The following is a 25,944-nucleotide window of genomic DNA, read 5'->3' on the forward strand; positions in this document are numbered from 1 at the left end:
TATAAAATGGCATAACTGTTGCATGGATGGGAGGGGAAGGAAATCATCATCTACCGTGCACTGATGTAATATTATGCAGGTTGTTTTATTTTATGTAAAGTAATGCAGAGAATAATTTCAGGGGTTTAAATCACTACAGCAGAAAGGCGGTCCACTTAAAGAATATTTAAACATCTACCAGGTATGGAAAATTTTTCCCTCTAACATCAGACAGGATTATATTTTAATAGGGTCACTAACACAGCCCAGCTCTGCAATCTGGGCTGGCCTGCATGAAGCAGTCTGCACTCTTCCCCAGGGAGCACTGAACAGAGATGGTAGTCATGCTCTCATCCTTGGAGGAACTCCTTCAGCTTAAGTTTGGATTGAGACATTGAAAAAAAATCACCAAACGTGAAAACAATGCACTGCTACCCCTTAGAACCAGGAACCCCTGTATTTTTGAAAATCCCAGTGTGCATCCCCCAAAAGGATGGCAAACTCACCTCCAAGAGGAAGAGATGTTCTTCAGAACAAAGTAACAGCCAACCTGTCCTGTACTGGTGATGAACAAGTCAAGACAGGTTCCTGCCTCTGTGGAAGGCTGAGAAGGCACATTTCCCTCATCTATACTTGGGGGCTGCTCTTCTTCTGCTCTCCAAATGCCAGAACAGGCATATAAATACTGCGGAGTATCACAAGGAGAAGCAGGAAAGCATAGGCTTCCCTATCCAGTTGCAGCTGCCAAATGCAAAGCAGCACAGCATACAAGCAACAGAATATACTCCAAAAGATTTCACCTCTTCTGAAAAGCAGTAGTACCTTAAGCAGCCTATCTCTCTGGTACCACCTTCTTCCTAAATACACAGATTTCGTCCAACACAGCAAAAGGACAAAGAAGACGTAACTCTGATCGATTCAGAAACAGGGGAAAGTCTGAAAGTATTTACAACCACTAAATACACCAAGAAGAGAAGAAATTAGTGATATACTGCAGCCCATTCACCAACATATTTGCAACCTGACATCACATCAGCCCTTCTCCATTCAGTCCCTACTGAGGAAGGTCAGGGCACCCTGACCACAGAAGCAGCAGCAGAAAAAAGAAAAAGCAGTAGCAACACATACAAACAAACAAACTTACTGCAGTTTCTCTTGGGCAGTCAAAGAAAAATGGTGGTGAGAAATGGATCAGAAGAACCAACACCTTGTTCACCAAACAACCTACTAAGAGACAACATGGGGGTTTTCCCCTTTGCAATTCAACCCAGAACACTTTCCCTTTGCTCCAAGACCTGACACTAGAAGACTTGAGTTGATAATGCTGCTGTGGGGTTATTTACTTGCTTTCCAACATAAATAGGCATGCTGAGAGCCTCAGGAGTGGAACACTGAGTACAGAATCACCCCCCTGCCACCCCCCCGCCGATGAGCTTCTGGCCCAGCAATTCAACAGGAAGCAATGCAGGAAATCCAAGGCATCAGTGTGATTCCAACCCATGCCCTTCCTGTCTGAGGAGAGAGATCTAAAAGCACCTAGGACTCCTGCTAACAGAAGAGGTCAACACCTCTGTTGAAGGCAGGGGTGGGGGGGAAGAAATTAAACTGCCCAATCTGAAGCTAAACATAGTTTAGCCAGTACACATCACAGGAGACCGTATTAATTGTCAAGCTGTATTCCACCTCCATTTTTCTGACATCCAAAGACAAACAACACTGCAATCTGGAGGTAGTGAAGCCATGTCCAAGCTCTAGACACGCCAGCCAAGGCTGTGTAGCTCTGATGCTGTCTCAGCAAGGAAACCAAGAAGGGGAAGCAGAGGTCACCCAGTCTGCCTCCCCTAGCTCTTTGCAGCTGCAGCCCAGGTACTGCTGCACACAAAGCAGTATTTTAAAACTTGTCCTGCTAGTTACATCCATGATCCTTAACCTGTCTGCAACATCCTAGCTGTGGGGCTGCAGGAGACACAGTAAAGCTGCCAGCTGGACTCTGGAAGAGGATGATGTTCAGGCAGCAGCCCAGGCTGCTAGAGGCACATCATCATGTACTCTGCATTTCCCCTGCTCAGCACAATGCAATGTCAAGGTTATAATTATCCAAGGTATGCCCAGGATGGTCCCTCACACATCTCGGACTATTGCACCGGTTTGTAATGAGCTGCAGTCTACCAGAGTGGCACTACTGAAGTGTAGGAGACAGGAGCAGGAGCTAATAGCCTTGGCATGCTACAGGGAAGTCACTCCCCAGTGTATTAGATACTACCATGAACTTTCCTCTTTAAAACAAAACATCAAACAAATTTGCCTGACCTGCCAGTCAGTAAACCCACAACAACAAAAATATACAAACAAAAAAGGAAATTCCAATTAGTTAGAGCTGGGGGAGGCAGGGAAGAGAATATTCTTTCCTGAATCTATTTTTAGGCTATGTAAGGCTGTCTGAAACCATGGCAATGAACCTGCTATAAAAATCCCCTCGCCAGCTCTGTGTTTTGTTTCCTTAACAGACAAGGATAAATGAGTACATACTATGGATTAAATGGTCTAAACCAGAAATGAATAAACTATCAAGCTACTGGTTAAGAGAGGCAGGAGCAGCTGATCAGAGAGACCAACCCATCAAACAATCCCATGTCCCATAAGCAATCCTTTATAGCCCAAATAAAGAGTGCTTATTGTGGGATATGAGATCAGCCTCCAGACTGCACCTCTCCACCTCCACCATCCTTGACTTCTGGGTGTATTTTGACATTATCAAGCACACCCTCAGTGCCCAGATTCATTCCTCAGGCTGGGCCCCCATGATCCAGCTGTGGAGGTCCATGTCCCCATGCCACCATTACCTTTCTTCCACCCCATCAGCAGTCCAGTGCTGGGGTTAAGGCTCAAAGCAATGAGATCCCAGGTGACCTGGCAGCAGCACTGAGACAGCAGGTACGGAGCTCCTGAGGGCTGCAACTGCTTACTCAATTACTCTGCCTAACTGTATACAACATTCATTAGAACTCCGTAATGAGACTGCAAGCCTTCCAACTCCAAGGCAGAGTTTTTGCAAAGGAATGGTGGGCTTATACTTACTGAAGCACAACCATTATTGCACGAAACAAAGAAATTGACTATGACCAAGTTTTTATCCCTGCTATTCAGATATAGCAGAGATAAAAATATAACTGCCATCAAAGAAAGGAAAGATGTCAGGGTCCACATTCATACCAGGCTGATGGAAAACACCCCCTCTGTCTTCCACCCAGGATTGCAAATAAAAACTTTGGTTTGTATTCTGATTGGTTTAAAAGAGGAAAATAACACCTTCATAGTTATCCTACCCTATACAACTTAAACATGGGGTTATCTCCCATGCTAGTCAGTGTTGTGTGAAAATGAAAGCAAACACCTGGTAAAAATGTGCCTCAAAGATATCTGATTCTGATATATGTCATTTTTCTAGTGCTTCTTATTAAAAAGGAACAAAAAGAAAACAAGCACACCATTTATTTTTCTTTTTAAACGCATATTCCCTTGGCTTTGTAAAAAAACAGCAAAACATGAAAGCTGGAAGAAAAAGTACTTCGCTCTTTTGCCATTTAAATGAGATTAAAAAAATCTACCCACAGCTGAAAATGTAGATTTCAACAATTTTAAAGAAATATTTTAGAGCTAATAACTTCCATTAACACCTTTATATCTGCTGCCAAAATAGCTCATTCTATATTCTTATGTGGTTGGTGGTATTAAATTCATCCTGGTTTTTAATCAGCTGCCATGCACACCAGATCGGCTGCCAATCTACGCCACTCTAGAGGACTGAAACATCCTACAAAGCTCAGCCCTGCCTTCATAACAGCTTTGCTTGGTATATGGGGGAGGAAGACAGAAAACATACCTATCTCAAGACAGTTAATTAGATACCCAGTTCTTTAAAGACTGACATCCCAATTATATTTTGATTCTACATGCTACCAAGTTTTCTGCACGTATCAGGAGGAAGGGAGGAGGAAGATCTCCAAGTCTTTAAAGCTGTTACTCGGCAACATTAAAGGGAAAAAACCCCACCCAAACACATAAAGGTAAGAATGCTGAAAACATTAGAAAATGCAAGATTTCTTCACTGCACAGACCACAGAGGACAGGTGGTCTCTTCTGCTCAGTGCTGTTACAGCACACACATCAGCCAGGCGGTATCAGCTTCCAGCATTGCTAAGCAACACCACGCCACATTACCTCAATTGATTCAAGGGAGGGAAGTTGATTCCGGAGCCACTGAAAAAGGCAGAATCTAGATAAAAACGGCTGCACAAACCTCACACACCCAGAAGCTAGGATCCTGCAGTCAGAGCAAAAAGCAGTTAAGGAAAACCATGGGGACACACACACAAACTGAAGAACAAAAAATAACCACGTACATAAAGACAGAAGAGGGAAATGAAGTCAGTGAAAGAGAAGGAGAAGAGCACTGCTATCTCACCTCAAGTATTCTAAGATTAGAACAATGAATTACCTCTTTTTTTACAGGAAGTAAAAAGCAGTAAAACAGCCAGAAAGCCTTTAGAGGCATGGTAGGCTAAGTCTGATCCTCATCAAAAATAGAGCTTGCACATGACTGAGGATCTTTGTTACCTTTGTTAAAAGATCAAATGGCAGGAATTAATGTGAAACATTCAATTGTGTACTGCTTCAAAATCAAAACACACATTAACTCTTCAGAACAATAAACATCTTCCCCTTAATATTCATGTCTTAAACATTTGAAGAGGTGTATTTAAATCCTGTTATGAATACAATCAAAAACAGAACAGTTTACACTAGTATACTAAATAAATCTATTCTAAATCCAAAAACTTTAAAAAACCCATTTGTGTAAGTTTTTTAATTGAAACTGAGGTTTGTTCTCAGTGGTAAGAACTGTAAACAATTACATTCAACTGTGCTGTCCATGCAAGTATTTCATGCAGTAAATGCCTACTCATATTGATCTACGTATTATTATTGCCATGGCTTCTGCTTATGACAACATAAACTTGGACTGAGGCAGAAAGAGGTGCTCCCCCATGGCTGTGTGTTGCTACCTTCCAGCAGCCCCCTCCTTTCCAGCTCCTGTTTCAAACGTGGGAAGCACTCAGGGCACAGAAGGAAAGTGTGCTCACCTAATGAGCAGGACCAGGGGACAATGATGACAAACTGGCCACTGCTCTCCCAAAACTCAGGAAAATGCAAGGTGTGTATGGGAGCAAGAAGATGGTACAGGCACAAGACTATCAAAACCACAGCAATGTTAGAGCAGACTTTAGGACCAACAGCAGGTCACCAGATTTAGATGCTACCAGAAATTTTAAAGGCACTTCAACATACCACCACAGGACTATTAACCATGCTGCCCAGCTTCCCTCTAAGACAAACTCAAAAACTAAGATATAAAAAGCTGAGGATGTACTGCCAATTTCAATAAAAGGACTCCAGGGAACAACAGGCTGGTAGCAACAGGCTAACTTCTACACTGAGAAAGTTGATAGCAATTGTAGAAGAGATGAGCAGGTATGCAAACAAACATGACAGAGGAATGTCATCATGGCATGATTTCTTTTACAAACTTGCCATGACATACATAGGGAAGTGTGGTATGTATGATATGTATAACCTGCTTGGATCTCTAATGCAATGTCTCTCACCACAGGCTTTTAAAGAAATTGAACTGTCATGGGATAAAATTGAAGGTCCTCATGTGAATTAACAACTAGTTAGATTAAAAGAAACAGCACAGGAATATACAGACAGTTTTCAAAGAGCTCTGGTTTTGCATTTGTACTACTTAATATATTCATTATTTATGTGAAAAATGGAGCAAGCAACAAAATTATAAAGCCAACTCAACTCTGCTAAGCTGCAGATAGGTTTCTCAGGTATTTATTTGCACATACCACAAAGTCACAGCCAATACAGTGAATGGAAACCCTGGTGTCACCACAATTTAATTAAAGTCAGGAACTACACAGTCACAGATGACAAAGTTCAGTGCTGGCTGGGAGAGCAAAGGAAGCAGCAGGAGTGAGCAGCTCAGGGATACCTGACAGGGAACACCACGGTAGCTCTGCACCTATAGATGCTGCACCAAGCAATTTTCAGAGAAGAATTCTGCTGAGCAAGAAGAGATTCAAGAGTGAGTGACAACAATGGGAGGTCTGAAAAAACTTTAACCTAAGGAGAACTAAGCAAACAAGTGCATTTAGATTCGGAGGAAAGATGGATTTTATGGCAGACATAAAACCATGAATGGTACTGCAGAGAAAGCAAATAGGAAATCATGTCTTGGAATACACAAATTAGGAATTATAACATGAAGTTTATCAGGCAACTTGTTTAAAAAACAAGAGGAAAAGGAGGTACTTTTTCCATACCACAAATAACAGCATTTTCACAGGATGTTATGATGGCAAAAATTTAAAATACATTAGTACATAGTTAGATGTATTAACAAAAGAAAGTCTGTCAAGGATTGTTAAACAAAGGAGCAGACATGACTTTATTGCTCAAAGTCCTTGAACTACAGCCTGCCAAAAGCTGGGAAGGATCACTGTTTTCCCAGCACTTTTCCCTGTAAGTATTAGTACTGACTATTATTAGAGGTGGAATGCTGGGCTAAGCCAGACCTCTGCCTGGAAATATCAGGGTAAATCATTTCATTGCTGGAAAACCCCATCTTATGAGAAGGAACATGCATAAGCAGCACCTGCTAAAGCCACAAGTCAAAGATTTGCTTCCTATTGGAGAGCTGCACTTGTTTTAATATGTTCCTCTTACATGAACACAGCTATGCTACAGGCTTCTGGACTGGGCTAGCTGTAGAAAGTCTGTAATTTTGCCTACGTCAAACAATCAGATTTACCTACTTCTCTTACGTGGCCTGGTACTAAAAACCTCATTAGAGCTGAGTTATACAAGAGGAGCTTCTGTCCCCCATTTCAGGTGGCTGAGCTCAATTACAGTGCTGTGCCGGTGAATTTGAAAGTCATTTGAGAAGTTTCACACTTCCCAAAAGTCAGAAGGGGATGAGGAAGATAAAGGAGGAAGAAGAAAGAGGCCACTCTACTTCTGCAGGGATTTAGCAACTGAAGGCACTACAAAACAGCATTAAAGCTTGTTCTGCCTTCATGTCCCCTGCCATGCCTATAGCTCTACTCTCTAAAATGGCTGTCAGGCAAACTATGAATCTGGGAGATGTCAAGAAAATGACCTCTTGATGAGATTTATGAGGCACTAACAGATTTATACACCCACTCTTACGACAACATATTTACCCACTTGCACAGTCTTACCACCACATTATAAATAAAATTACAGTTCGTGCAGAGCAACTACTCTGTTGCATTTCTCACCTGTTGATAAAAAACATGCTTAAAGTGCCTTAAAAAAAAGAGTGAATAAACTTTGGTTCCCTTGCAGAAAGTGAGCTTCCACAGAGAAGTAAATTTGCATTTTTCAGTATCACCACCCATTTTTAGCTCGAGTAACTAGAAAATATTTAGACCGTATGTATGTTATTTCTCTTGGGAGAAACTGATTGAGCTGAAACCCAGAGAAAATCCTTCCCTTGGGAAGGAGGAATCAGTCATGCAGAAATTTCCAACTTGAAATCTCTTTCCAGATAGCAGGCTAATCAACAAGCTCTCTTTTGCTTTGTGCATTCTTGCTCTGCTTCACGCACTCCTCTTAGGCTTTTATGTTCTGCATGCAGACACACAAAACCTAAAAAAAAAGTAATAAATTCCAGAATAAATCAAATAAACTCCAATAAAAATTAATAAAGTCCAAGGCATCAACCAATCTGCTCCAACACTGAATTGGGAGTTCCATTTCAGCTGTCCCATAAGTTGTACAGTGTGTGTACAGCACTCCTGTGGCAGCACAAACCATTTGAAGCCAGGGGGGCTGGAGATCCCCTTTCATCCAGTGCCCAGACTCTCAGCTGTACAGCCTGATTATGTGAACCACATAAAACCACAGCTGGTTCCCACTGGCTCCCATGATAGGCTTGCACCAGAACAGCTGCCCACGTTTTCTCTCCTGCACCAAAGATAACACCAGCACTAACTCAGGCATGATATGGGATACTTCCAAGCTGCTTGTTAAACAACAAAGCTCAGCCACCAACATACCTTATGCTGCTGTGCAAAGAGGTCAACCCTTCATTGAGGTATCAGCACCACTTGTCAGGTGACAGTAAATCTGTTAGTGCTTATTTTATCATGTTCTTGGGCTTACTTGTCTCCACTCGGTGATTATCCTGAAAATTTCAATACTGGCACTAAAATGACTGATTCAGTGACTCACCCCTACTTCTTCACTGTCATTTCAAAACAGTGCTACTCACCAAAATGCAGCTCCATCCAGAGCATCAACATCACAGAACTGCTTTCCTACCTCCTCTGGTGACACAGTGTTCCCACGACACTCTGCCTTATCTAGAGATCATGCAAAACCATAAAAGTGTTTGGGCTACGGCTCTAGTCTAGCTCTTGGTACCTCAATTCTCCTTGCATAACTCTGAACTACCACTAATTCTGAGATTATTTCTTAAATAAAAGCAGCACTGCTTTGTTTCCAAATAAACAAAATGAGGCATGTCTCCGTGAATTAACATCTCACTGGTACTACTCTGTAAATTACCAGCGCTAGATACAGATCAGAATATATGACTCCAGATCATTTAGCAGCAGGTAAATTTTATTCTGGATTCTTTTAGGCAACCAGTCAAACAGGACAGAAACAGGCCATTAAAATGTGTGACCTGTACTTTCCTATACACACCCAGAATGATGTTGATTCAGTCATGCACCACCACCTGGGGCTTTTATGGCAAGCACAACACCTAAAGAAAAACCAGACCTCATTAGTATGGTCAACTGTTAGGTCCAAACAGAAGATACTTGAAAACTATGTTATAAAAGGAAGATGCCAGCTTTTCCCTCTGAGACCACTAGTTCCTTGTACCACTTTCTTATACTTTCAGCATTAACTCTTCTCTTTCCATACAACAAATATAATCAGAAATCAGCCTTAAAAATTTCCTATGTATTACAAATCCTTTGAAGCTATTCTTAAGACATATTCATGCATCTCAGTTTTTTTCACCACCTGAAATTTCTTTCATATTTCCAATTTCAGCAGCTTATGATCCTTGTAGTTTTCAAACAAACCCTACAAAGAAATGGAAACAAGTATCAAGTAATATCCAAACAAAAACTAAAAAGGTCTCAATAACGCCTGAATGTAACCACAAGGGAAGCAGCTGGCTGAAGGGAGAAGGGCATGAAAAAACACTGCAAAGGCCCATCACATCACCAAGAACATTTCTTTATCCTTCAACATCACTAAGATTTGAAGGCAAAACAGCCTTTGACTACAAACAAAAGTGGCATCTGGCTCAGGCACCAGCCTGAGCTCCTATCACTCTGAAAAGGAAAGCTCAAGCAGAGCCCTTCTTTAAGTATGTATGAGAATGCTTGAGTTTTCAGCCTTGCCTTTCTGAAGAAGTATCTCTAACATTACAGGGTATCCTTTGATTAGACTCATTAAAAAACCTTTCTAGTCTCTGAAATGAAAAGAGAGTTCAGAAGCATGAAGGCATCTACTGTTGCTTATGTAAATGACATTTTGCTATAGCAGGTTTTTAAATAAACTGTCTGCTCCCTTCCTCAAAACGCTGAGATTATCACAGCAAGGAAGAGAAGTAGAAAATAAACATGCCCACAACAGCATACAGTTTCCAGGAATTGTGGTTAGGAGGAGAATCTGCTTGTAGTTTATTTCATTTTCCCCCAACATATGAAATGGCAGGAAATTCAAGTTCCCATGCGTAGGGGACAAGTCTCTTCCAAATACACAACCAGCCATGCACAAAGCAGTCTGCAAGGGAAAGAGAGGTGAAAATCTCTCAGAGACATGAAGTGTATCACACATCTCATTAGATGCTGAACTTTCTAGACCAGGACTAGTAGTAACAGCATCATGAGCCTTGCCTGGCAAGAACTGGTTTCTTTTTCTGCAGCAAAGTACATGTAATAACAAAAAAAAACCCCAAACCCAAACAAAAACACTCCACCAAAACAAACAAAAAAAATCCCCCAAAAGCCAAACTTTTTATGCAAATGTTCTTCATATCATTTAAGAAGGATAACCTTATGTTGTGATCTGCACTTTGGCAATGTTCCTTTCCACTCCTCTAGACTTAATACACTACTAGCAAGACAAGAAACTTGGACAAGTAAAAAAAAACCCAAACCAAACCAAACAAAAACAAAAACCCCACCACACACAAAAGCAACAAACACCAAAAACCCAAGCAAACAAAAAACAAAGGAAAAAAACCAACACAACAAAAAAAAAGACAGCACAAGATTATAGTTGAAAGTATTTTTAGATAATTTTTTTGGTTCAAATGAAAGAAAGATAAAAAGAGGACTTAAGTTATTACCGAAACCAAGCACATTAGGTAGGAACAAAACTTTAAACTAAAACTGCTGTTGCCATTTTCCTGTAGAAGTCCATTTACATCAGCTAATAAATCTCAAAGATTCATTTGCAATTTAATAATGTGTGTGCCTTTACTTTGATATCTCTTTTTCCATAACCAGTAGGTTAAACAACATTTACACACTTTTTCAGTGTTATATCATCTTGGTTACACATACTGCTCTTAAACCTTTTGTCTTAAAAATTAGCAGAGAACTTGTTTCTTTATACCGAAATGCCAATTTTACTACAGCACTTGGAAGGAACTAAACTTAGTTTAGTGCCTTAAAAGTCAACTCTAAAAATATGTCAGAGCAAATAAAAAAACCACAAAAACCAAAAACTTTACCACAAACAAGACTGCTATTTAAAACAGAATGATTATACATAGAAGAACTTTAAGATTTCAAGATCATAATTAATTTTTCGATTCACTAATATTCAAATATACTGAAATATCAAGAAGCTTGTGAGACACCTAATTTATGTTATGTCTTCAGTTAGATATCTGAAATTCTTCATGTGCTTCAAGCTTTGATGCACATAATCCTAATTTTCTGCCAACTGTGCAAAAATAGCCTGTAAGAATGCTGGAGCACGGAGATGATTATCCAGGAATAAAGCACAGAAGTAGCAGGTGTTGGAAGAGAGCCCATTTACCTAATGAGAGGCACAGAAGTTCTTCCTCACAGTTCTCCAAAAAACACCACCTGGAATATTTCTGCCTGGTCAAAGTGATTTTTATGGGAAATCAGGGGAAGGCTGTACAGAGGTAACTTATGTCAACTTTCAAAGTACTTCTGGAATGGTACCAAAGAGGAAAAACAATGATTGTGGTACCGATGGCAAGTGTGAACTGAACACTTGAGGCTGACTTCAGGGAAGGTGTGAGCAATCCCTGGAAGGTGTGCAAGCAGCCAAGCTGCACAGAGCAGTTCATATATAGAATGAAAAGTTCACACCAGAAAGGATCTGAAGACTTCATTATATTAGAATAGACACTAAATACAAACCAGACTGTTTTCTAACCTTGCAATAATTTTGATAAGCTCTATTTGCTGCAAAGAGATTACAGAACTGGAACTCCTTTTGTTCAGTAACTGTACAACAGTACTTAAAAACTATCAACACACTTCATCTTTGCAGTAAGGGATGATGGATACAGGCAAGAAATCAAAACATAAAGAAAAATGCCAGACAAACACTAGGTGCTGGTGTCTCACAAGCCCTAATTCTCCCCTTCTCACAGAAAGATTCCCCTGGATCACCTCTGGCATGTTATGAAAACCACATTATTCTGGAATGTAACAAGGCCAGCAGGAGCATCCATCCCATGGACAGCAGATAAACTGCTCCTGCCCTCCAGTTATCAGCTGTGTTCAAGGCCAAACCCTGCAGTTTCATCACCCACATTATCTCCTGGGCTTGCTCTGATGGATCCTGGGTTTCATCCCCATTTACCGAGCCCATAGAGTTCCTCCTGTTCCATCACCTCACAAAGTTCAGCCCCTAAGTGAATTACACTTGGTTTACCAAGTCAATTTTCAACTAAACTTCCAGAAAAAGCACTAAGGTTTGTACTAAACAAAGCAGGTACACACAGTCATGAACTTGACATTTTCATCCTTCTTACAATGAAGTTTGAGTCTTGCAATTACTAGGTCTAGTTAGCAGTCAGGGAATACTATGTGTACTGTTTAGGAGGCTTATGGCTCTGTTCTCATTTCTCTGAAGTGCATAAGATGGGAAAATGGATAAAAACCAACTACCTATGAAGCCATTAGGCCTTAAGTTAAGGAAAAAAAATAATATTTTTTTCTTTAAATGGAAGACAATGTAATGGGAAAAAAACCCTACATGTGTGAGTATTCAATCCTTTTCAAATCTTTTCCCCCCAATTAGTAAATTCTAAGCATGAAGAACCAGCAGAGCAGCCAAATGCAATACTGCTTTAAGGGAAATAAATAGTTTGTTACCATAGCCCTCAGCTTGCAAAGTGACTCTGACATTTTGCATGTTCTGCAAAAATAAGATACCCTTTAGGAAGTTCTCTTAATGGATTGCTTCAGTAAGGAGCCTTCAACGTTGCATTCATCTAATGAAAAAAAAAAAAAAAAATAGTGGCTGTCTCAGTAACTGAGTACTGCCAGGAAGCAGAGAACTTCTGTTAATGTATATAAGGCACAGTGATACCTTGCTGAATTCCTGTAGTAAAGTCAGGCCTGCTTCAAGGGTCTTGAAATGATCTGAAGTATATAAATGAACTTCTTATTAAAGACAGTTTTTAAAAACAAGGGTGACACTTTAAAGCTTTCATAGTCTAACAGGTCTCTAATATCTTACAGAACAGAATCCATGCTCAACTAACATTTCTGGTATTTTACTCCCCTATTTTGTCTCTAGCATACCCAAGAAATTTCCAAGATATGCTTCTGCTATCATCCTGCAGCTCAAAAGCCAGACATACTAACCAAAATAGGTCATCATGCCTTACTAACACAGATAAAATGACTAAGCATATGGTAACAAAAGGGAACCTTGAGGTTATTAATCACATACTGCTTCAGCTCAGCATAAAAATAATAAGTAATTACATGTCAAGAAAACAAATGCATTTAATATTTCCTGTATCATGGAAGACAGCAGTTAGATAAAAAATAATTAAAATTCAGAAGAGAAACTGACAGATCTTACTGCCAGTGGTCCAGTAAGTAGGTTACTCATGATCTTTCTGGAATCTCTCTGGAAAGCCAGCTGCCAGGAAGAAAACCCCCTTCACTCTGGGTCCTCCTGAAATGCTCTGTCCCAATTCCCTGCTCTAGAAATGGACAACCCAGGGCAGAGAAAAAGCTTCCCAGGGAACAGAGGAGACTGAAACAGCTGAGCAGCAAGAGAGCAAACTATCTGCAGAATAATGAAGTGTGGGAGCTTGTAAGGGATGTGGTCTGCAAGTTGAGTGGGAAGATTAAAGATTTAGGAAGAAACTACAGCAGTTTGAAACAGACCACTTTACCACCAGGAATGATCCCAAACAGTAAGATCATAATCTATGAAGGAGATTTTTCTTTTCCTTTTAATGGAAGTAGTGGTATTTCAGACATCTGAAAGATGCCTGAACAAAAACTTGAGTCCTTATAGGGAGCACCCTTGAACTAGATTATGGATACAGAAAAGCCTGTTGCCAAGATTCTTACTAACACTGGTTCCAGCCTGTAGTTACCTAAAAGTTGTCCTTTAGTCAATCACTGAAAGTACAGCTCTGCAGGCAATGGAAACAACAGGAAGCTCATCCTACAAATCACTGAAAAAAATTAAGCAGGTAATATCAAGGGCAATTACCATTCAAAATGTAAGGGACTGTCCATTATGGAGTAAAAGTATGTGTTTACTGGTCAAACTGTCTCGTGTTAAATGACAGAAAAAGATATTGAGCTGTAAATCCATAGGGAGAAATAAAAAACGATTATTTCTCCTTATGGAAAAAACTACTAAATAAAGTAAGTATCTAAATAAATCAGATAATTAATAGTCATATTCTTTTAATAGTTGATAACTGTCTCAAAATCAGTGCATTTTTATCTTACAAACAGAACATGGTGTATGTAGAACTTACACAACAAAGAACAGAATTTTTAAAAAACCTTAAATTTGAATCCTGTGATGATCCCAAAGAGCATTTTTAACTGACTGTATTCTGCCACAGGGGAGCAAAAAAGCCTTTAAAACACCCATTAAGATAACAGTCCAAATCTGGGCTTGCCATTTCAGTCTAAACCATACCAATCACACACAAGATCTGTTCCATTTAAAGGCTTCATGCCAAAAAAACCTGAAGTTTTATTGGGCCATCAAAATGCCAGATGAGCCGCCAAGGATGTGCATTCCTTCCTTCCTTACTGTTAAGAAAGCTGTAGGACTAATGGAAAAAGAGTATTACTCAAAACTTACATACTTACACTTTTGTTGAAAATATAAACAAACAGCTAACAAGTTCCAGGACTCTGTGTCAGAAGTAGTTTTGGCTATAAGCTTACTGAAACGTAAAAACCATACACAGTGTGTCCTTCCACTACATTTACCTTATCAATGGAAAAGATGAATACTATGGACACTGAGGATAAATATGATGGAATGTTGTCATAGATAGTAATTGCATTAAAAAAAGGAGTTGAGAAATAAAAATATTAATAGAATTCAAGAAGGAAAACAAGCTAATACTGAACAAATAATCAATATAGCCAGGTTTGGATAAAACCAAATAATCCTTAAACCTGAAAAAAGTAGCATCAGTAACATCACCTTCACTAATGGAATTACTAAGATGGCAAACTCTTCTCCCTATGTTTATAGTAGAAAATTCGTTAATTTCTAGTGATCAAATACATTTCCCTAATCAGCTTTGCAATGGCAACAGTATGGTTCATTTTGATTTGGTTTCTCTTAATAAACTGTTGTTAAAACTAAGGCAGAAGGAATTGTTCTTCCTGGGTATGCCAACACCAGCGCACATGACATACAGAAACAGAACCCCAGAACCTCAGTTTACACCAGGATTTTCTTTCACCCTGGAAGAAATGCAGCCTTATTAATGAATCAGAAAAAAATCCCACAAATACTGCTAAAACACTGAAAGAGTCTATCCACATGGGAACTTTGTGGAGGTGGAAGACAGGGAAATAAAGGGTGGACAAAAGAAACCGGCACAAAGAAACGGGTTACTGTTTTTCCCTCTAACAGGAACTAATTGCATACTGGGTTAGGATAATCCTCCATGACATTCCATGCGTTCAAAGGTCAAGACTTTTGCTTTTCAACTGTCCCCATCACATGTTATTCCCTAAAGAAAACAGTCTGAAGTTATCCCATAGCACAGACACTCTCAAACGTGAGGGTTAAGGATTCTAGCCCTGCACAGTGAAATATTTCACCAGGCACAACACAGCCCTCAAGGAGGGCAGATGAGCACAATTAAACAAGATGCACAAACAATAAACACAGAGCCAAGAGCTTCTAAAGGCTATCCTAAAGTCTATTCCAGAATAGCAGAGACATGCTACTAAAACAGTCTTATTCACTGTATTTAAAGTAATCTTTTCACCTGTGTTGTTGTGTGACTTTAAATTAAAAGCACAGCTCCTCTCTCTTGGCGTTTTAAGAGCATCTATGGAAAACAAGATTGGCACCACTGGGAAAGCACACAGCCAAGTGGGACCCCTGTGTGCCCAGAATCAGCTACAGAGAAAACACTCCAGCCACTGCAACAGATATTAAAAACCTTTGTTTCTAAAACACAAATATATATATATTTGTGTGTGTGTGTGTGTATATATACATATACATATATATATATAATACAGATCCCTCAGAACAAGCACCTGGGCCGTTGCTATTGCTCCCTGTAGTACTCTAGAGCACGAGCAATTTGATTAAACTTCCTCAACAGGAGAGCACTAAATAAACACCATAAATTAAACAAAACTATGCTGATGATCTAGTTGCAATTACTTCCAATTGATTTGAGTCTTTATTGTTCCCTCAAGCTTTAAACTTTGCAGATAAAAAAAGGATCACAGGCCTTACTGGAGGAATACCAAAGAAGGAGTTATGAAACTTTCTTTAAACACATTCAAAAGCAACCAGACTAGCTTGTCCTCCTAACAAAACTGCAATTCAATTTAACCTGGAAGTTTAGTGAAAAAAACAGGCTATTCCAGGGTTTTCCATAAACAAGCAAGTTAATGCTTAGAATAAACTCACACACTGATTAACATACATACATACAAACCAGAAACTGCTGCAGCATATTTTATTTCACAAAAGTTAGACACTGCCAAAAGGCTTTAGGAAACTTCTACCCAGCTGATTCAATACAATCCAGTTCTTTGGCATTTCAGACTCTTCTGAGTTGAGCCAAACTGTCACTTGATTGCAACAGGAAACATATGCACAAGAGTGAAGTGGGTTTGCTTACTGTGACACAAATATTCCATGAGAAAACAAAAGCAGATATTCTCATTCCACTCCTCTGCAGAACAACCCTGGAGTAACCTGCTGATTTTAAAACATCCTCTTAGGTCCTGATTTATTTATATCTATCTATCTATCTATCTATCTATCTATCTATCTATCTATCTATCTATCTATCTATCTCACTAGGTTGGTTTAATAATTAATTTTCAGATATTAATTTCATTAGTAGACTTAATCTCCTTGTAAGAGCTAGAGCTTTTATTCTGATTAATTATCTCTTCCTTGTCAAATCACATTTTCATCGCCAAGCTGGAACCATTCTCAGATCACCTTTATTTCTGAAACTCTTTCTTCTCTAGGATTAGCCCAAAACTGGCACAGATACAAGGCTCTAAAACTTCTAGACACATTTTACATTTTTCTGTAGACAGTTTTTACATGTATAGCTACCATTTTCTCTTTATGGTATACATCCAAGCATCAGTTCCAATCTTGGTGGGCTTTTAAGTGGAAAGGACTTTGTTCAGGTTGGAGGAGGCATTTTGTTTCGACAAAAGCAGGCAGAAAAGTACAATACAGACCCTGCCTCAGGATTTTTCTGTTGAATTATGTTTACACTAGAATTAAAATTTTTTGAGCTTTCTTGAAGGACAGATATTATCTCACCATGCAGCTATAAATACCCTCATATCACACTGATCTTGCAGAAAATTCAAACACAAAGATGAAGAGGCATACCTAGCTCTCTGTTATTTTCTTTACATGATACAGGAAGGGAAAAATGTGGTTCTGTTACTTATATCAATCTACTGTGGTACACACTCAAACAGCTCACCATCTCTACAACTAACTACTCCAGCTTTTGATAGGTTATTCCTTCTCTGCGTATTAGCTGTTCTTGTTAATCACCTATTTTCTGCTTTAAATATTTCAAATAATAACATAATGCATGTATGTTCAAACATTAGTCTCACTTTTGGGGAAAAGAACTTTGAAAGAAAATTAATAGTTTTATGTACTGCCCGAAGAAATTACACTAACAGATTTAAGGGAGTCAAAGCAACCCCAGCAAATATCCAGTTAAGAACAATACTGCCTTCAGTTTTAATTCTTTCAGATACATGTCTGGGTTTTCTTGAGTATATAGACTGTTTGGTTTGTTAGGGTTTTTTGAAAGCAGAGAAAATGAGAAGTCCACATATCCTGGTTCCAGAAAAAGAAAATTCTTCTGAGCTCCCTCTTCTCATCAGATGTAGAAAAACATACACACACCCTACTCCATCACAAGGGTGATCTAATTTTTCAGTCATACACTTGCAGCATGCTGCTATTAGTCCCTGGCTCGCCTCCATCATGTACTTTCTCTTCATTGAGGAAGACAGGAATGGCTTCCCTGTGTTGGGTTTTCTCAAGCAGAGAGCTACCATCAAGTGTTATTTGCTTGTCCATTGTTTCCAATGATCCTTGAAGCGTTACTACAACTAGAACCTGCTCCAGTGATTCCTCTGGTGCCTCAGTGCACAGACGCTGCACACGAAATTAAGGGACAAATGCTCGAGTTCAAGGAATTGTCCAGTGGATAGTTTTTTGGTTCAGAATGTGAAATAGTCCTTGATTAGCATTTAAAAAGCTGGACAGCTGGAGCTAAAAATCATGCAGATATCCTGCTCTTGATGATCCTATCATCACTTCAGTACTTCATTAGATAAAGTCACACTACTTCATGGCTCCAGGAAGCATTCCCAGATAACTCTGGGAAATTGCTCTCGTTGTCAATATGGGCAAGGTTTTTGATCAAGATTTCACTTTCTGAACTGGCTTCATTAGTGCCACACTTATTTCCATCCCCCAAGAGCCACCATGTAGAAGTGCTCACGCAGGGTGACCAACAGAGACAATAAACACTGCTTTCCACACAAGCAATGGAACACTCTCCCCTCAGCCCCCATGGGGTGAAAAGCCAGCTCCACCACACACTCCCTGTCCTGCCAGACCCCTCTCCTGACACTGTCCTATTTTCTCCCTGCTAATTAGATGGCAGGAGGCTGCATTATCTCCGGGCAGCACCTCTGCGGCCACCCAGCCTCACACGTGCCACAGGGACAGCTGACGGCCAACACAGGTGACCTCCAGCAACAGCTGCAGTGATTTGAGTCTCTCCTCTACCAACCACTCAGTTTTTAATTAAGTTCATTGTTTGCCCAGCATGGCTGAAAGTAGCCTACCAGTTTATTGGGGTACAGACAGATAACACTCAAAACGAGCAAAGGTGCAGCGCTACCGTTCAAGCCTCAACTGTAAACAATATGAAAAAAAAAATATTGAGATGGAAAAGCCTGCCCCATAAAGTTACCACCAACAGCTCCTCCCCTCTCACAGGCCTGTTTAGAACTTCTCTTAAGAGGTTCACTTCTGACTCACATGTTTTAGGCAAATGGATCCTATACCCTTGGAACTGTGCCGTTTGTTACTTATCTCAGTATTCAAATATTACTATTAAAAGCAGAGCTGTGAGCAGCACTTAATTAGAATGCCTTTTAAAATCTTTTTTACATTCAAATGGTAGAGTCACTTGCCCTTCTCTCCACTGCAATACTATCACACCATCTGCTTTGTCTTCCCATTATTTATTTGCTACTGAGAAATTTTGAGGGTATTTTCTGCTAGCTTCAAGTTTAATATTTATTGACCACACACTGTAGATACACGTTCCTTTTTGCTCATTTTATGTTTCTTTTAATGTTTTCTAGTATTTTTCTCTTTCATAGTATTGAAAATTACAATCAACATTTGAAAGGACACAGTAGGGAAAAATGTCACTCTGAACCAAAACATTAAACAATGTTATTTTCCACATTACACCAATCAATTCAGCCAAACTGGCTAATGAACAACACAGGTTACAATGGCAGAACCATACAGTTGATTTTCCCACATGCACCAACTGATGCCTCTGTTTAAAAAGCACTATTGAATGTTTAATGCATTAAAAGCAAACATAATGGCTTTAAGTCTTACAAACACAGTGTAAAGCAGAGATCTTCAGGAAGAATTCCCACCATGATAAGATAGGAGCTGAGGCCTTCAAATTGAGAAAGACTGACTATTACCCAAAGAGGCTAATCTCACAGATTCAGACAAATAAGTTTAACTTCTAAAATGCAGAGACTGTTTGGTTCATAAAATTATGTATGCTCTTCATTCTCTAAAAGGTACAGCAACTAAATTCCTTTCCATTTCTCCCTTTAATATTTTCCATATTTTTAAGAGCCTGAACACTAACCATTTCCTGGAAAATAGGAAACTTCTGAAGAAAAAAAATAAAACCCAACACAATTTCTGTAGATTCTTACTTTTACGAGAGTTTTGCCTTCCTTTTTTAGCCTGGATGTTTGAGAAAATAACCTCAGGCAGGACAAACTAAACAAATCCTACTTTTCCTTTATCTGCAAAAGACACTGCTATTATACAGACCAATAGCTGGCCAGAGACATCTCGGTTGTAATCAGTTACGGCAATCGTAAGACTGCAGAGAATTAACAAAATAAAACCAAATCAAATTAAGTTCACTCTGATGGTAAGCCACAAGCAGCAGCAAACTCCAGAATAATTGGAAATATGAAAGAGACGGACAGAAAAAAAAAAAATAATCCCCAAACAACACCCAATCTTCCCATAATCATAGGAAGACCAGGGTGACCAGGGAAATGCTCCAAGTCTGTCTGATACCTGCTGTGACGATCCCAGAGTCTCTGAATTATGTGAAGCTCTCTTCCAACTAAACAGTGAAATCATCACATCCTCTTTTCCTCTTAGAAATTTAAGATTTATTTTCACTTGTTTACTAATGCAAGGTGGAACACCTCCTTTTTAAGTAGCATTAAAGTTTGCTTGGGATTTCTGCTTCTCTTTGTGCAATAAAATGTTTTAAGCCCAACTCACAATGAAAAAAAGGCAACTATGGAAGACATACTTACTATTTCATATAATTTAATGGTACCATTCCCTTCCCCTCTACTTTCAGGCCAAAATCAATGCCACACAAATCTGCTGAACAGGAAGCCTAATTATTCTAACATGTGCAACGAAAGCGATAGGGAGTTTCTCACTAAAACTGATAAGGAGAGACATGAAAGACTAACGAGCAGCCTGCTGGTGCTCCATTGCTAGGCTAGCAAAGGTCCCCGTGGAACACCTTTAGTATTGTTCAGTGGAGAGGCAGACGCTGGGACACATCCAAAAATAACACTCAGAGACTGAAAGAGTGAACACATAGCATCTGCAGCTCAGGTCCTTAATCCAGGCACAGAAATATATTATTTGAAAGAGCGTAACCAACAGAAAAATGCTGGATATGGTGCAGAAAGAGCCAATTAAATGCACTCAGGTTACTGAGCAGATAGACCCTTTGTGCTGTCGGAATACATTGACAAATGTCTTCTTGACCCATGCAGGTGACTGAAAATAAAGGCTCTTGATTAAGGAGACACAGTCATCAGTATTATTAGTGGCCAGCGATCAAACTACTGGGCCTGCAATAATCAGGGGTGAAAGACGCAGAAAGGCCGGTGGTGGCCAGAAGAAGCAGCAGCCCCAGATCAGAAAAGGAGGCATCCAACAACACCAACTCCCTCCTCTTACGCTAGGGTTTCCAGTTTACCAGCAAGTCATCTTCTGACCTACAAAAATATGTGTTCCTCCCCAGCAGTGTTCTGTGCAAGACAAACCCAGGTGCCTGAGTAGCTTGTCAATGAGGCAGCGATGCCACATTCCCTCTGCATACAGAGCACAGTGACTGAACTCAAGCACATTTGTTTCAAACAAGGATGGCTTGACACTGGTATTTCTGTTCAGAAAGTCACAGCTCTTCCTCAGATAAAACTGGCTGACACATCTGCTGCTGCTGCTGAATTTCTGTAGTATTTTGTGTATTATATACCTAAATACCTGGTGTTACAGAAATAGATGCTCTGGGGAGACCTACACCTAGGTGAGTTTGTGTTAGTTGGCAACCTTTGGTTGCACAACTTAGCCTTTTCACTTCTGTTACCCCTAATGAGGGAGAGAACTTGAAACAGCAATTCAGACAGCCTTACAAGACAGCAGGATCACATGTCAAATGGGAGTGTAATAGCCTCTTAACATACTTCCATCATGGCAAATTCAGTCACCCTGCAAGGTTCAAACCATTAATTTCTCCCCACCCCAGGACACCATATTTGGATGGCAATTGTTGACATTTTTATTCATTTGATAAATCTTATGCCATGGGTCAGCAACCTCCCACACTGATGCCAAGGTAGCCAAAAATCTGATTTTAATGGTAAGCACCAGAGCAGAGCATAGGCAAAGCATCACCAGTAAGGGAAGCAGCATCTCAGAGACACAGCCTCCCACTTTCCAGGGGGCTTTTACCTCTTTTACACCAAATTTAAAACCTGGGAAAGAAAACACTGTCTGCAAACACCATCCCTGCCCTACACCAAAATATAACCCAACCCCCCAGTTTTCCTCATGCCTAGAAACAAACTCGTATTGTACAAAAATCTTCTCCTGTAAGCCTCAGTAACCAGATTTCATGGCTTGAGAAAGTTTTTTCTCCATATTATACAGTAACATAAAACCAGATTTTGCTGTGCAGACTTCACTGCGTAACACTGAAGGGCACACTACAAAAATCAGTTCCCACACGAGATCAACAGAAAACAGAACTTTAGCACCTTCCTGAACTTCACCAACAAAGCTTCATTTTATTTGAGTACCAGCTAACAGAGGCACCATTCTTTTTTTTTCATTAAGTCCTTTTTGACAATCAAGCATGAGGAACAATTTCCTCCATTTATATTTCCAGAATAAAGGAAGAAGAATAGTAGTTGCAAAGGATCATCCCTGCTTCTCAAGTCCCCCAAAAGGCATATAATATTTTCCTTTCTCATAATAGTTGATCAAGTTTACTTCATTACAGACAAGGTCAGAAAGCTCATCATGCTGTGATTGATGACAAACAAGATAGTGCCCACAACCCACAAAGACTGACTTAACTGTCTGATTTGCCTACACTTCTGCAGGCCAAATTTACTGACATTTTGCACAAATTCAAAGCTGTCTTGAGCCTGACAACCTTTTATACCTCTGTAATTAGTCTTCTGTGCCTTTACAACCAGAAAAACAAGCTCTTCTGAGTTCAGCAGTCCATCTGTAAGCTAGAAACTTCACCATCAACTCAGCCCAGTCAAAAAAGTAGGCAAAAAAAAAGGAAAAATATAAAGAAAGAAAATACACAAAGTGCAACCCTTCAAAGTCATGAAATTGAGCCTGGAAAGGGCCTTTTAAGATAAACATGCCAATTGCTAAAAGAAGAAACAGAAAAAGCTGAACTAGATGGTGAACCCAAATTCAATAAACAGGATTTTTATCATGCTTTTCTAAAAAGGACAATATAAAATAAGGGCACTGGCACAGGCAAGAACCATGAAAAAACAGTTGGAGGAATAAAATCAAGCCAGAGACCAAACCCAGTAAGTTTAGTCCCTAAGGCTAACACACAGCACAAAAAGTACAATGCTAATACATCGATTCAGCACTAAAATTTAACCAAGATTAATAACACAGAGGTTTAACTGCCGAAAACATGCACTAAGAGCTTCATTTATATATATAATCAGGGTTTGTAACCCAAACCTACAGTTACAAAAAATACTTCTTAAATATGAACGTAAGCTTGAAAAGATGGGTTGTGTCAATCCTCTGGAAGTTCTGGATCCAGACCCCCGCTGCAGGCAGTAAGACGCAGATCTGCTTTTCCCCAAATGGAGCGGAGACAAGGCCAAGGTCAGAGCACTGACCTGCACTTCAAATTGCAGTCTCGGGAAAGAGGGATAGACAGGAACGGCCAGCTTTGTTCCCACCTGGTAAAACCCGAGGAGACGCGCTCAGCTGGGGATGAGCACTTGATTCCTTAACCCACTGTCAGTCCTGGGATTTCTCTGCCCAACAACCAACCTGTCCCTGCAAACAGTACAAAAACAATATGGTCCTGTGGAACACCTTCCCCAGCTTCATGCCATAACACATTCCAGTCTGAGAGTCTCCTCAGCAGTCAGTCCTTTTAAGAAAAGCATGCTCAAGAGCAAGTAAAGACTTAATGTAAGGATACTTCAAACCAGAAAAGCATTTATTTTGGATAGCTCCATCACAAAGCTACCAGAACCAGCAGCCTCGTATTTGTCAATATCAAAATTTTTTCATACATTTTCTTTTTAAAGAACTGATAATTATCATCATATGTTTATTTTTTAAGTGGAAGTTTGGATTTTTTACTAAGTTAAATTAATCTAAAAATCAGCAGGGAAAATTTACTGAGGATAAATTCAGAATTCTCTATCAGAATTTTAATGCAGAAATACATCTCATAGGGCAAGTCTTTCTTTTTCTTGTTTCAAACCATCACATTTTAAGTGGTGTTTCCCCTTAGGTCATTTATCTTCCACAATTTTATTTCAGTAAGTTTTGCCACAAGTAGATGTTTAAAGATATTGATTACAAAATGACTAATGAACTGTGTCAACCTGGGGGAAAAAAAAAAAGGCAAAAAATCCAAGTTGAAGTTCAGCCATTAAATAAAAGTCAAGCTTGGATATTACGCATTCAAACCTCATACCAACTTTTGATATTTTGAAGTTCTACGTTACTGTTTGTTAAATATTTTGCCCACTTTCCTAGTGTGTTTGGTTTGTTCAAAAAACAGAGCGCAGAAAAACAATAATTTAATTGACTGTAGAAGATAATGCAAAAAACGAGTTGAGAAATACAGCTTTCTACCCCCTTCCCGTGATGACAAACTGGCCCTACTGCCAACTACCCCTTCCACAGGGATCCATGGCTGTACATCTGAACTTAATTCCAGGGGGATAAGAGAAATTGCACCATGTTTGGACTGATACAGCCACGTCTAAGCTTTCAAAAATAGGCATCGTAATTCCATGTATTACATATAACCCCTCATTCTTTATTATTTGCAAAGGAAAGGGAGTCTGCCAAATCCTGGAGCAAAACCATATCCAAGGGAATGAAGTTCTTAGTTGGAAAGCACAAACATTTGGCTGGATTCCTGAGCCACAAGAGTTGCTGCCCTTTGCTGAGCACCGGACACTCCTGACACTGTCCCAGGACACAGGGGGAAGAGCAGCTCTCATTTGGCCTCCCCAAGAGCCCATGTGCAGGGCAGAGTAAGCAGGGTAAAAGCACTGCACGCACAGCTCCCATCCTGGCCTGGCCTGGCCCGTCAGCCCAAGCTTCCAAACCCGGCAGGTCGGACACGTGAGGCACAGCTAAGAGGATTCCCGACCTTCCTGGGAAGCAGGAGCATTTCTAAAAGGCTCAGATCCACCAATTAGCTAGATATCACAGTTCTCGCATAAACATCCAGAAGTAGAGGAAAGAGGTATCTGAATTCAAAGACGACTTTTGGGTATTTTCTTAACTGACCTCCTTCAGAATTTTATTCCTCTTAGCTTGATTCCAACATCAGCTGCTTGCTGTGAATTGGAAGCAATGTGGGGCAGGAATCAAGGTATCGGAGAGATACGAATAACAGAACAGCTGATCGATGCTGTTCTTTTAGAGCAATCACCTTCCCACTCCCGAGGGACAAATCTCTTTGAAGGTAACCCAAGTACTTTCGGCTGTGACCGAAAAGGATACGCTACGCAGTAATTTCATGCCGGCAGTCAAGCAAATCCGGCCACTTTAAATCAACTCCACGGAGTTTACGCGTGCTTTAAAAAGAGAGAGAGCAGCCGTATCACAAAAGCTGAGGAGGCCTACCGCACATGAGCTCCCGCTCTGGGAATAAACTGCAGTTTACGCTAAACTTTGCCCAGCGGTTCCCGGCTGTCCGAGGCTGATCATAACGAAAAGAAGGCAACGTTGGGTTTGAAACCGGCGAACTCGCCAGCTCGGACACGAGCAGGGTGATGGCAGAGGTGCCGAGGGAACCAGGCTGCAGGCACCTCTGCGCAGGAGGGAGGGAGGGAAGGAGAACCGGCCGGCTGCAGCCGCTACAGCCACTCAGGAACCGCGGGGTGGTGGCCCTGGCCAGGGGCGAGCGGGAGCCCGTCCCGTCCCATCCCGTCCCCGCCGGGCCGCCCCGGACCGAGGCGGGAGGGAGGCGCTGCCCTCGCACGCCCCCCGAAGCGGCACCTCCCCGCCGGCTGCCGCCGGGGCTAAACCCTTCCCCGGGCCGCCCCTACAACTCCGCCCGGCTCCCCACGTCCCTCCAGGGCTCCCGCCCCGCCAGCGGGACCGGGGGCCGGGTCCCAGCCCGAGGCGAAACAAAAGGCACAGGGCTGCGCTGCCACCCTCGCCGCCGCCCGGACTGCGCCCGGCCGCGGTAGCCCGGGGACGCGGGGAAGGGCGGGCGGTCCCGGCGCCGCTCTGCGCGGAGCCTGCCCGCGGATTACCCGCGGTAATGGGATTACGCGGGGCCGA

At 40.8% G+C, this 25,944-nt stretch overlaps 1 protein-coding gene across 5 annotated transcripts in view; it reads right to left on the reverse strand.

Moving 5' to 3' along the window:
• FARP1 (FERM, ARH/RhoGEF and pleckstrin domain protein 1) overlaps nucleotides 1-25,944 on the reverse strand; it is a 201,745-nt gene that overhangs the window by 175,262 nt on the left and 539 nt on the right. The window contains exon 1 of one of the 5 annotated variants that reach the window (XM_015624593.3): nucleotides 25,282-25,452. The exons of the other annotated variants lie outside the window; for them this stretch is intronic. The gene's annotated coding sequence lies outside the window, so the exon portion shown is untranslated. Of the gene's footprint in view, nucleotides 1-25,281; nucleotides 25,453-25,944 lie in introns of those variants that run through there. 5 annotated transcript variants of the gene reach the window in all.

The sequence above is a fragment of the Parus major genome, chromosome 1, assembly GCF_001522545.3.
Source record: "Parus major isolate Abel chromosome 1, Parus_major1.1, whole genome shotgun sequence".
In the NCBI taxonomy this organism is placed as follows: domain Eukaryota; kingdom Metazoa; phylum Chordata; class Aves; order Passeriformes; family Paridae; genus Parus; species Parus major.